Source organism: Schistocerca gregaria, chromosome 3 (assembly GCF_023897955.1).
Source record: "Schistocerca gregaria isolate iqSchGreg1 chromosome 3, iqSchGreg1.2, whole genome shotgun sequence".
In the NCBI taxonomy this organism is placed as follows: Eukaryota; Metazoa; Arthropoda; class Insecta; order Orthoptera; family Acrididae; genus Schistocerca; species Schistocerca gregaria.
The window spans coordinates 68075552-68085945 of NC_064922.1; the positions used below are offsets into that span (position 1 = coordinate 68075552).

Consider the following 10394-nt stretch of genomic DNA (forward strand, 5'->3'; position numbering starts at 1 on the left):
AGACATGTGTGAAAGACATGTTCTGAAATGCAAGTGTTGTTGTTTGGAGAGAACATTGGTTACGTGTCAGATGTGTAGCTAAGCAGTAATGGGTCGTCATAGCTGCAAATATTAGCCGGTAATATGAAGTGTTGTCAGCTGAAGTCGGATGATGCAGACGACCGTAAGGACGAAGTACCCAAGAGTACCGCTAGGCCGCGCCTCTTTAGCTCAGCGTTAGAGCAGTGCTCTAATAAACCAGGAGTCGTAAGTTCCATTCTAACAGGAGAAAGATGAATTTTGGAAATCAGTTGTGCGTCGTGGCCGTATAGCAAACAGTATCTGTGATGACGAACAATTACCGACATGCGTTTTTTTAAGAATTACTCTCAGATGTGATTAAGGCGAATGGCGCAGATAAAGCATTTACCAAAGCGGTACAGCATACGGTGGGACGAGGCAGTCTGAATTACATTTTATAGATGTATTTCTCACATATCTCAGAGCCTCTCGCGGTCGTCGTCGTCGGCGCTTCTGCAGAAGTAGCAAATTTCCAGCGTAGCAAATCCGGCGAGGGACGCCCTGCCTTCGATTCCGAATGCACAAAGTGTGTGGTCTTGTTTCTCAGTCTATATTTGGTCGGTCTCGTAAGAGGTTGAATGTACCGAGTGGGTGGGAAAGAGCAAGCGGCAGCGGCTGTGTAGAACGAAAACACAAATCCTCAGGGGTGTGAGCGTTTCGAGATGAGTCGTATACATGTTATAGTTGGTCGTCAGTGACCGTGTGGCCTAATGGATAAGGCGTCGGACTTCGGATCTGAAGATTACAGGTTCGAATGCTGTCACGGTCGTGTTTTTCCAGTTCTGAAAAAGAAACATACCGTTTTAATGTAGCAATTGAGCACTACGAAACCGTCTGAATGTTGCTGTTGACCATTTTTTGCTTGGAGATGCTCTTGAGCTTGAAACACACGCAACAAGACCGGTGTTAACTAGCGAAATGGTCGGCAGAGTGCCGACACCGCGAGTTTTGACTGGCACTTACACATCTGAAACAACGTCGGAAAGTAACTCGTTCGGCTTTTGAGTCACATAAAGTATGTGTGTTAATTTTGACGCAACTAGCTCTGCATGTTGTCATGCAATTTCCTTACCTCTCAGAAATGATTATGACATAAAAGTGAAGTACGTGACGAGTGTGACGTTAGGAAAACATTAGGCTGCATGGAGAGATTCTGTATGGGACCACCCAACCCAAACGAGTACTATGTGACATGCTACCCGGCAGGTATTCGCCGAGAAAGCCGGCTAGCGCAGTCGGTAGAGCGTCAGACTCTTAATCCCAGGGTCGTGGGTTCGAGCCACACGCTGGGAGGAACGGAATTTTGTTCCGCTGCAGATGTAAATTACCGTTTTTCTGATTACCGAGATGTAATGGAAAAAGCAACTTTAAACTTTGCCTATGTCTCTGTCAGTCACAAGATAACTGTATTTGAAGGTGAAGGTGATTTTGTAGACATGTGTGAAAGATATGTTCTGAAATGCAAGTGTTGTTGTTTGGAGAGAACATTGGTTACGTGTCAGATGTGTAGCTAAGCAGTAATGTTTCGTCATAGCTGCAAATATTAGCCGGTAATATGAAGTGTTGTCAGCTGAAGTCGGATGATGCAGACGACCGTAAGGACGAAGTACCCAAGAGTACCGCTAGGCCGCGCCTCTTTAGCTCAGCGTTAGAGCAGTGCTCTAATAAACCAGGAGTCGTAAGTTCCATTCTAACAGGAGAAAGATGAATTTTGGAAATCAGTTGTGCGTCGTGGCCGTATAGCAAACAGTATCTGTGATGACGAACAATTAGCGACAGGCGTTTTTTTAAGAATTACTCTCAGATGTGATTAAGGCGAATGGCGCAGATAAAGCATTTACCAAAGCGGTACAGCATACGGTGGGACGAGGCAGTCTGAATTACATTTTATAGATGTATTTCTCACATATCTCAGAGCCTCTCGCGGTCGTCGCCGTCATCGGCGGCGCCGCTTCTGCAGAAGTAGCAAATTTCCAGCGTAGCAAATGCGGCGAGGGACGCCCTGCCTTCGATTCCGAATGCACAAAGTGTGTGGTCTTGTTTCTCAGTCTATATTTGGTCGGTCTCGTAAGAGGTTGAATGTACCGAGTGGGTGGGAAAGAGCAAGCGGCAGCGGCTGTGTAAAACGAAAACACAAATCCTCAGGGGTGTGAGCGTTTCGAGATGAGTCGTATACATGTTATAGTTGGTCGTCAGTGACCGTGTGGCCTAATGGATAAGGCGTCGGACTTCGGATATGAAGATTACAGGTTCGAATGCTGTCACGCTCGTGTTTTTCCAGTTCTGAAAAAGAAACATACCGTTTTAATGTAGCAATTGAGCACTACGAAACCGTCTGAATGTTGCTGTTGACCATTTTTTGCTTGGAGATGCTCTTGAGCTTGAAACACACACAACAAGACCGGTGTTAACTAGTGAAATGGTCGGCAGAGTGCCGACACCGCGAGTTTTGACTGGCACTTACACATCTGAAACAACGTCGGAAAGTAACTCGTTCGGCTTTTGAGTCACATCAAGTATGTGTGTTAATTTTGACGCAACTAGCTCTGCATGTTGTCATGCAATTTCCTTACCTCTCAGAAATGATTATGACATAAAAGTGAAGTACGTGACGAGTGTGACGTTAGGAAAACATTAGGCAGCATGGAGAGATTCTGCATGGGACCACCCAACCCAAACGAGTACTGTGTGACGTGCTACCCGGCAGGTATTCGCCGAGGTAGCCGGCTAGCGCAGTCGGTAGAGCGTCAGACTCTTAATCCCAGGGTCGTGGGTTCGAGCCACACGCTGGGAGGAACGGAATTTTGTTCCGCTGCAGATGTAAATTACCGTTTTTCTGATTAACGAGATGTAATGGAAAAAGCAACTTTAAACTTTGCCTATGTCTCTGTCAGTCACAAGAAAACTGTATTTGAAGGTGAAAGTGATTTTGTAGACATGTGTGAAAGACATGTTCTGAAATGCAAGTGTTGTTGTTTGGAGAGAACATTGGTTACGTGTCAGATGTGTAGCTAAGCAGTAATGGGTCGTCATAGCTGCAAATATTAGCCGGTAATATGAAGTGTTGTCAGCTGAAGTCGGATGATGCAGACGACCGTAAGGACGAAGTACCCAACAGTACCGCTAGGCCGCGCCTCTTTAGCTCAGCGGTAGAGCAGTGCTCTAATAAACCAGGAGTCGTAAGTTCCATCCTAACAGGAGAAAGATGAATTTTGGAAATCAGTTGCGCGTCGTGGCCGTATAGCAAACAGTATCTGTGATGACGAACAATTAGCGACAGGCGTTTTTTTAAGAATTACTCTCAGATGTGATTAAGGCCAATGGCGCATATAAAGCATTTACCAAAGCGGTACAGCATACGGTGGGACGAGGCAGTCTGAATTACATTTTATAGATGTATTTCTCACATATCTCAGAGCCTCTCGCGGTCGTCGTCGTCGTCGTCGTCGGCGCTTCTGCAGAAGTAGCAAATGGCCAGCGTAGCAAATCCCGCGAGGGACGCCCTGCCTTCGATTCCGAATGCACAAAGTGTGTGGTCTTGTTTCTCAGTCTATATTTGGTCTGTCTCGTAAGAGGTTGAATGTACCGAGTGGGTGGGAAAGAGCAAGCGGCAGCGGCTGTGTAGAACGAAAACACAAATCCTCAGGGGTGTGAGCGTTTTGAGATGAGTCGTATACATGTTATAGTTGGTCGTCAGTGACCGTGTGGCCTAATGGATAAGACGTCGGACTTCGGATCTGAAGATTACAGGTTCGAATGCTGTCACGCTCGGGTTTTTCCAGTTCTGAAAAAGAAACGTACCGTTTTAATGTAGCAATTGAGCACTACGAAACCGTCTGAATATTGCTGTTGACCATTTTTTGCTTGGAGATGCTCTTGAGCTTGAAACACACACAACAAGACCGGTGTTAACTAGCGAAATGGTCGGCAGAGTGCCGACACCGCGAGTTTTGACTGGCACTTACACATCTGAAACAACGTCGGAAAGTAACTCGTTCGGCTTTTGAGTCACATAAAGTATGTGTGTTAATTTTGACGCAACTAGCTCTGCATGTTGTCATGCAATTTCCTTACCTCTCAGAAATGATTATGACATAAAAGTGAAGTACGTGACGAGTGTGACGTTAGGAAAACATTAGGCAGCATGGAGAGATTCTGTATGGGACCACCCAACCCAAACGAGTACTGTGTGACGTGCTACCCTGCAGGTATTCGCCGAGATAGCCGGCTAGCGCAGTCGGTAGAGTGTCAGACTCTTAATCCCAGGGTCGTGGGTTCGAGCCACACGCTGGGACGAACGGAATTTTGTTCCGCTGCAGATGTAAATTACCGTTTTTCTGATCAACGAGATGTAATGGAAAAAGCAACTTTAAACTTTGCCTATGTCTCTGTCAGTCACAAGATAACTGTATTTGAAGGTGAAGGTGATTTTGTAGACATGTGTGAAAGATATGTTCTGAAATGCAAGTGTTGTTGTTTGGAGAGAACATTGGTTACGTGTCAGATGTGTAGCTAAGCAGTAATGTTTCGTCATAGCTGCAAATATTAGCCGGTAATATGAAGTGTTGTCAGCTGAAGTCGGATGATGCAGACGACCGTAAGGACGAAGTACCCAAGAGTACCGCTAGGCCGCGCCTCTTTAGCTCAGCGTTAGAGCAGTGCTCTAATAAACCAGGAGTCGTAAGTTCCATTCTAACAGGAGAAAGATGAATTTTGGAAATCAGTTGTGCGTCGTGGCCGTATAGCAAACAGTATCTGTGATGACGAACAATTAGCGACAGGCGTTTTTTTAAGAATTACTCTCAGATGTGATTAAGGCGAATGGCGCAGATAAAGCATTTACCAAAGCGGTACAGCATACGGTGGGACGAGGCAGTCTGAATTACATTTTATAGATGTATTTCTCACATATCTCAGAGCCTCTCGCGGTCGTCGCCGTCATCGGCGGCGCCGCTTCTGCAGAAGTAGCAAATTTCCAGCGTAGCAAATGCGGCGAGAGACGCCCTGCCTTCGATTCCGAATGCACAAAGTGTGTGGTCTTGTTTCTCAGTCTATATTTGGTCGGTCTCGTAAGAGGTTGAATGTACCGAGTGGGTGGGAAAGAGCAAGCGGCAGCGGCTGTGTAAAACGAAAACACAAATCCTCAGGGGTGTGAGCGTTTCGAGATGAGTCGTATACATGTTATAGTTGGTCGTCAGTGACCGTGTGGCCTAATGGATAAGGCGTCGGACTTCGGATATGAAGATTACAGGTTCGAATGCTGTCACGCTCGTGTTTTTCCAGTTCTGAAAAAGAAACATACCGTTTTAATGTAGCAATTGAGCACTACGAAACCGTCTGAATGTTGCTGTTGACCATTTTTTGCTTGGAGATGCTCTTGAGCTTGAAACACACACAACAAGACCGGTGTTAACTAGTGAAATGGTCGGCAGAGTGCCGACACCGCGAGTTTTGACTGGCACTTACACATCTGAAACAACGTCGGAAAGTAACTCGTTCGGCTTTTGAGTCACATCAAGTATGTGTGTTAATTTTGACGCAACTAGCTCTGCATGTTGTCATGCAATTTCCTTACCTCTCAGAAATGATTATGACATAAAAGTGAAGTACGTGACGAGTGTGACGTTAGGAAAACATTAGGCAGCATGGAGAGATTCTGCATGGGACCACCCAACCCAAACGAGTACTGTGTGACGTGCTACCCGGCAGGTATTCGCCGAGGTAGCCGGCTAGCGCAGTCGGTAGAGCGTCAGACTCTTAATCCCAGGGTCGTGGGTTCGAGCCACACGCTGGGAGGAACGGAATTTTGTTCCGCTGCAGATGTAAATTACCGTTTTTCTGATTAACGAGATGTAATGGAAAAAGCAACTTTAAACTTTGCCTATGTCTCTGTCAGTCACAAGAAAACTGTATTTGAAGGTGAAAGTGATTTTGTAGACATGTGTGAAAGACATGTTCTGAAATGCAAGTGTTGTTGTTTGGAGAGAACATTGGTTACGTGTCAGATGTGTAGCTAAGCAGTAATGGGTCGTCATAGCTGCAAATATTAGCCGGTAATATGAAGTGTTGTCAGCTGAAGTCGGATGATGCAGACGACCGTAAGGACGAAGTACCCAACAGTACCGCTAGGCCGCGCCTCTTTAGCTCAGCGGTAGAGCAGTGCTCTAATAAACCAGGAGTCGTAAGTTCCATCCTAACAGGAGAAAGATGAATTTTGGAAATCAGTTGCGCGTCGTGGCCGTATAGCAAACAGTATCCGTGATGACGAACAATTAGCGACAGGCGTTTTTTTAAGAATTACTCTCAGATGTGATTAAGGCCAATGGCGCATATAAAGCATTTACCAAAGCGGTACAGCATACGGTGGGACGAGGCAGTCTGAATTACATTTTATAGATGTATTTCTCACATATCTCAGAGCCTCTCGCGGTCGTCGTCGTCGTCGTCGTCGTCGTCGTCGGCGCTTCTGCAGAAGTAGCAAATGGCCAGCGTAGCAAATCCCGCGAGGGACGCCCTGCCTTCGATTCCGAATGCACAAAGTGTGTGGTCTTGTTTCTCAGTCTATATTTGGTCTGTCTCGTAAGAGGTTGAATGTACCGAGTGGGTGGGAAAGAGCAAGCGGCAGCGGCTGTGTAGAACGAAAACACAAATCCTCAGGGGTGTGAGCGTTTTGAGATGAGTCGTATACATGTTATAGTTGGTCGTCAGTGACCGTGTGGCCTAATGGATAAGACGTCGGACTTCGGATCTGAAGATTACAGGTTCGAATGCTGTCACGCTCGGGTTTTTCCAGTTCTGAAAAAGATACGTACCGTTTTAATGTAGCAATTGAGCACTACGAAACCGTCTGAATATTGCTGTTGACCATTTTTTGCTTGGAGATGCTCTTGAGCTTGAAACACACACAACAAGACCGGTGTTAACTAGCGAAATGGTCGGCAGAGTGCCGACACCGCGAGTTTTGACTGGCACTTACACATCTGAAACAACGTCGGAAAGTAACTCGTTCGGCTTTTGAGTCACATAAAGTATGTGTGTTAATTTTGACGCAACTAGCTCTGCATGTTGTCATGCAATTTCCTTACCTCTCAGAAATGATTATGACATAAAAGTGAAGTACGTGACGAGTGTGACGTTAGGAAAACATTAGGCAGCATGGAGAGATTCTGTATGGGACCACCCAACCCAAACGAGTACTGTGTGACGTGCTACCCTGCAGGTATTCGCCGAGATAGCCGGCTAGCGCAGTCGGTAGAGTGTCAGACTCTTAATCCCAGGGTCGTGGGTTCGAGCCACACGCTGGGACGAACGGAATTTTGTTCCGCTGCAGATGTAAATTACCGTTTTTCTGATCAACGAGATGTAATGGAAAAAGCAACTTTAAACTTTGCCTATGTCTCTGTCAGTCACAAGAAAACTGTATTTGAAGGTGAAGGTGATTTTGTAGACATGTGTGAAAGACATGTTCTGAACTGCAAGTGTTGTTGTTTGGAGAGAACATTGGCTACGTGTCAGATGTGTAGCTAAGCAGTAATGGGTCGTCATAGCTGCAAATATTAGCCGGTAATATGAAGTGTTGTCAGCTGAAGTCGGATGTTGCAGACGACCGTAAGGACGAAGTACCCAACAGTACCGCTAGGCCGCGCCTCTATAGCTCAGCGGTAGAGCAGTGCTCTAATAAACCAGGAGTCGTAAGTTCCATCCTAACAGGAGAAAGATGAATTTTGAAAATCAGTTGCGCGTCGTGGCCCTATAGCAAACAGTATCTGTGATGACAAACAATTAGCGACAGGCGTTTTTTTAAGAATTACTCTCAGATGTGATTAAGGCGAATGGCGCAGATAAAGCATTTACCAAAGCGGTACACCATACGGTGGGACGAGGCAGTCTGAATTACATTTTATAGATGTATTTCTCACATATCTCAAAGCCTCTCGCGGTCGTCGTCGTCGGCGCTTCTGCAGAAGTAGCAAATGGCCAGCGTAGCAAATCCGGCGAGGGACGCCCTGCCTTCGATTCCGAATGCACAAAGTGTGTGGTCTTGTTTCTCAGTCTATATTTGGTCTGTCTCGTAAGAGGTTGAATGTACCGAGTGGGTGGGAAAGAGCAAGCGGCAGCGGCTGTGTAGAACGAAAACACAAATCCTCAGGGGTGTGAGCGTTTTGAGATGAGTCGTATACATGTTATAGTTGGTCGTCAGTGACCGTGTGGCCTAATGGATAAGACGTCGGACTTCGGATCTGAACATTACAGGTTCGAATGCTGTCACGCTCGTGTTTTTCCAGTTCTGAAAAAGAAACATACCGTTTTAATGTAGCAATTGAGCACTACGAAACCGTCTGAATGTTGCTGTTGACCATTTTTTGCTTGGAGATGCTCTTGAGCTTGAAACACACACAACAAGACTGGTGTTAACTAGCGAAATGGTCGGCAGAGTGCCGACACCGCGAGTTTTGACTGGCACTTACACATATGAAACAACGTCGGAAAGTAACTCGTTCGGCTTTTGAGTCACATAAAGTATGTGTGTTAATTTTGACACAACTAGCTCTGCATGTTGTCATGCAATTTCCTTACCTCTCAGAAATGATTATGACATAAAAGTGAAGTACGTGACGAGTGTGACGTTAGGAAAACATTAGGCAGCATGGAGAGATTCTGTATGGGACCACCCAACCCAAACGAGTACCGTGTGACGTGCTACCCGGCAGGTATTCGCCGAGGTAGCCGGCTAGCGCAGTCGGTAGAGCGTCAGACTCTTAATCCCAGGGTCGTGGGTTTGAGCCACACGCTGGGAAGAACTGAATTTGTTCCGCTGCAGATGTAAATTACCGTTTTTCTGATTAACGAGATGTAATGGAAAAAGCAACTTTAAACTTTGCCTATGTCTCTGTCAGTCACAAGAAAACTGTATTTGAAGGTGAAGGTGATTTTGTAGACATGTGTGAAAGACATGTTCTGAAATGCAAGTGTTGTTGTTTGGAGAGAACATTGGTTATGTGTCAGATGTGTAGCTAAGCAGTAATGGGTCGTCATAGCTGCAAATATTAGCCGGTAATATGAAGTGTTGTCAGCTGAAGTCGGATGATGCAGACGACCGTAAGGACGAAGTACCCAAGAGTACCGCTAGGCCGCGCCTCTTTAGCTCAGCGGTAGAGCAGTTTTCTAATAAACCAGGAGTCGTAAGTTCCATCCTAACACGAGAAAGATGACTTTTGGAAATCAGTTGTGCGTCGTGCCCGTATAGCAAACAGTATCTGTGATGACGAACAATTAGCGACAGGCGTTTTTTTAAGAATTACTCTCAGATGTGATTAAGGCGAATGGCGCAGATAAAGCATTTACCAAAGCGGTACAGCATACGGTGGGACGAGGCAGTCTGAATTACATTTTATAGATGTATTTCTCACATATCTCAGAGCCTCTCGCGGTCGTCGTCGTCGTCGGCGCTTCTGCAGAAGTAGCAAATGGCCAGCGTAGCAAATCCGGCGAGGGACGCCCTGCCTTCGATTCCGAATGCAAAAAGTGTGTGGTCTTGTTTCTCAGTCTATATTTGGTCTGTCTCGTAAGAGGTTGAATGTACCGAATGGGTGGGAAAGAGCAAGCGGCAGCGGCTGTGTAGAACGAAAACACAAATCCTCAGGGGTGTGAGCGTTTTGAGATGAGTCGTATACATGTTATAGTTGGTCGTCAGTGACCGTGTGGCCTAATGGATAAGACGTCGGACTTCGGATCTGAAGATTACAGGTTCGAATGCTGTCACGCTCGTGTTTTTCCAGTTCTGAAAAAGAAACATACCGTTTTAATGTAGCAATTGAGCACTACGAAACCGTCTGAATGTTGCTGTTGACAATTTTTTGCTTGGAGATGCTCTTGAGCTTGAAACACACACAACAAGACCGGTGTTAACTAGTGAAATGGTCGGCAGAGTGCCGACACCGCGAGTTTTGAATGGCACTTACACATCTAAAACAACGTCGGAAAGTAACTCGTTCAGCTTTTGAGTCACATAAAGTATGTGTGTTAATTTTGACGCAACTAGCTCTGCATGTTGTCATGCAATTTCCTTACCCCTCAGAAATGATTATGACATAAAAGTGAAGTACGTGACGAGTGTGACGTTAGGAAAACATTAGGCAGCATGGAGAGATTCTGTATGGGACCACCCAACCCAAACGAGTACTGTGTGACGTGCTACCCGGCAGGTATTCGCCGAGGTACCCGGCTAGCGCAGTCGGTAGAGCGTCAGACTCTTAATCCCAGGGGCGTGGGTTCGAGCCACACGCTGGGAGGAACGGAATTTTGTTCCGCTGCAGATGTAAATTACCGTTTTT

At 46.0% G+C, this 10394-nt stretch overlaps 1 non-coding gene across 1 annotated transcript; it reads left to right on the plus strand.

Moving 5' to 3' along the window:
• The first annotated feature begins 756 nt into the window (after positions 1 to 756).
• Positions 757 to 829, plus strand: Trnar-ucg (transfer RNA arginine (anticodon UCG)). The gene has a single exon. It is a non-coding gene; the product is annotated as a tRNA-Arg (tRNA).
• Positions 830 to 10394: the final 9565 nt, after the last annotated feature.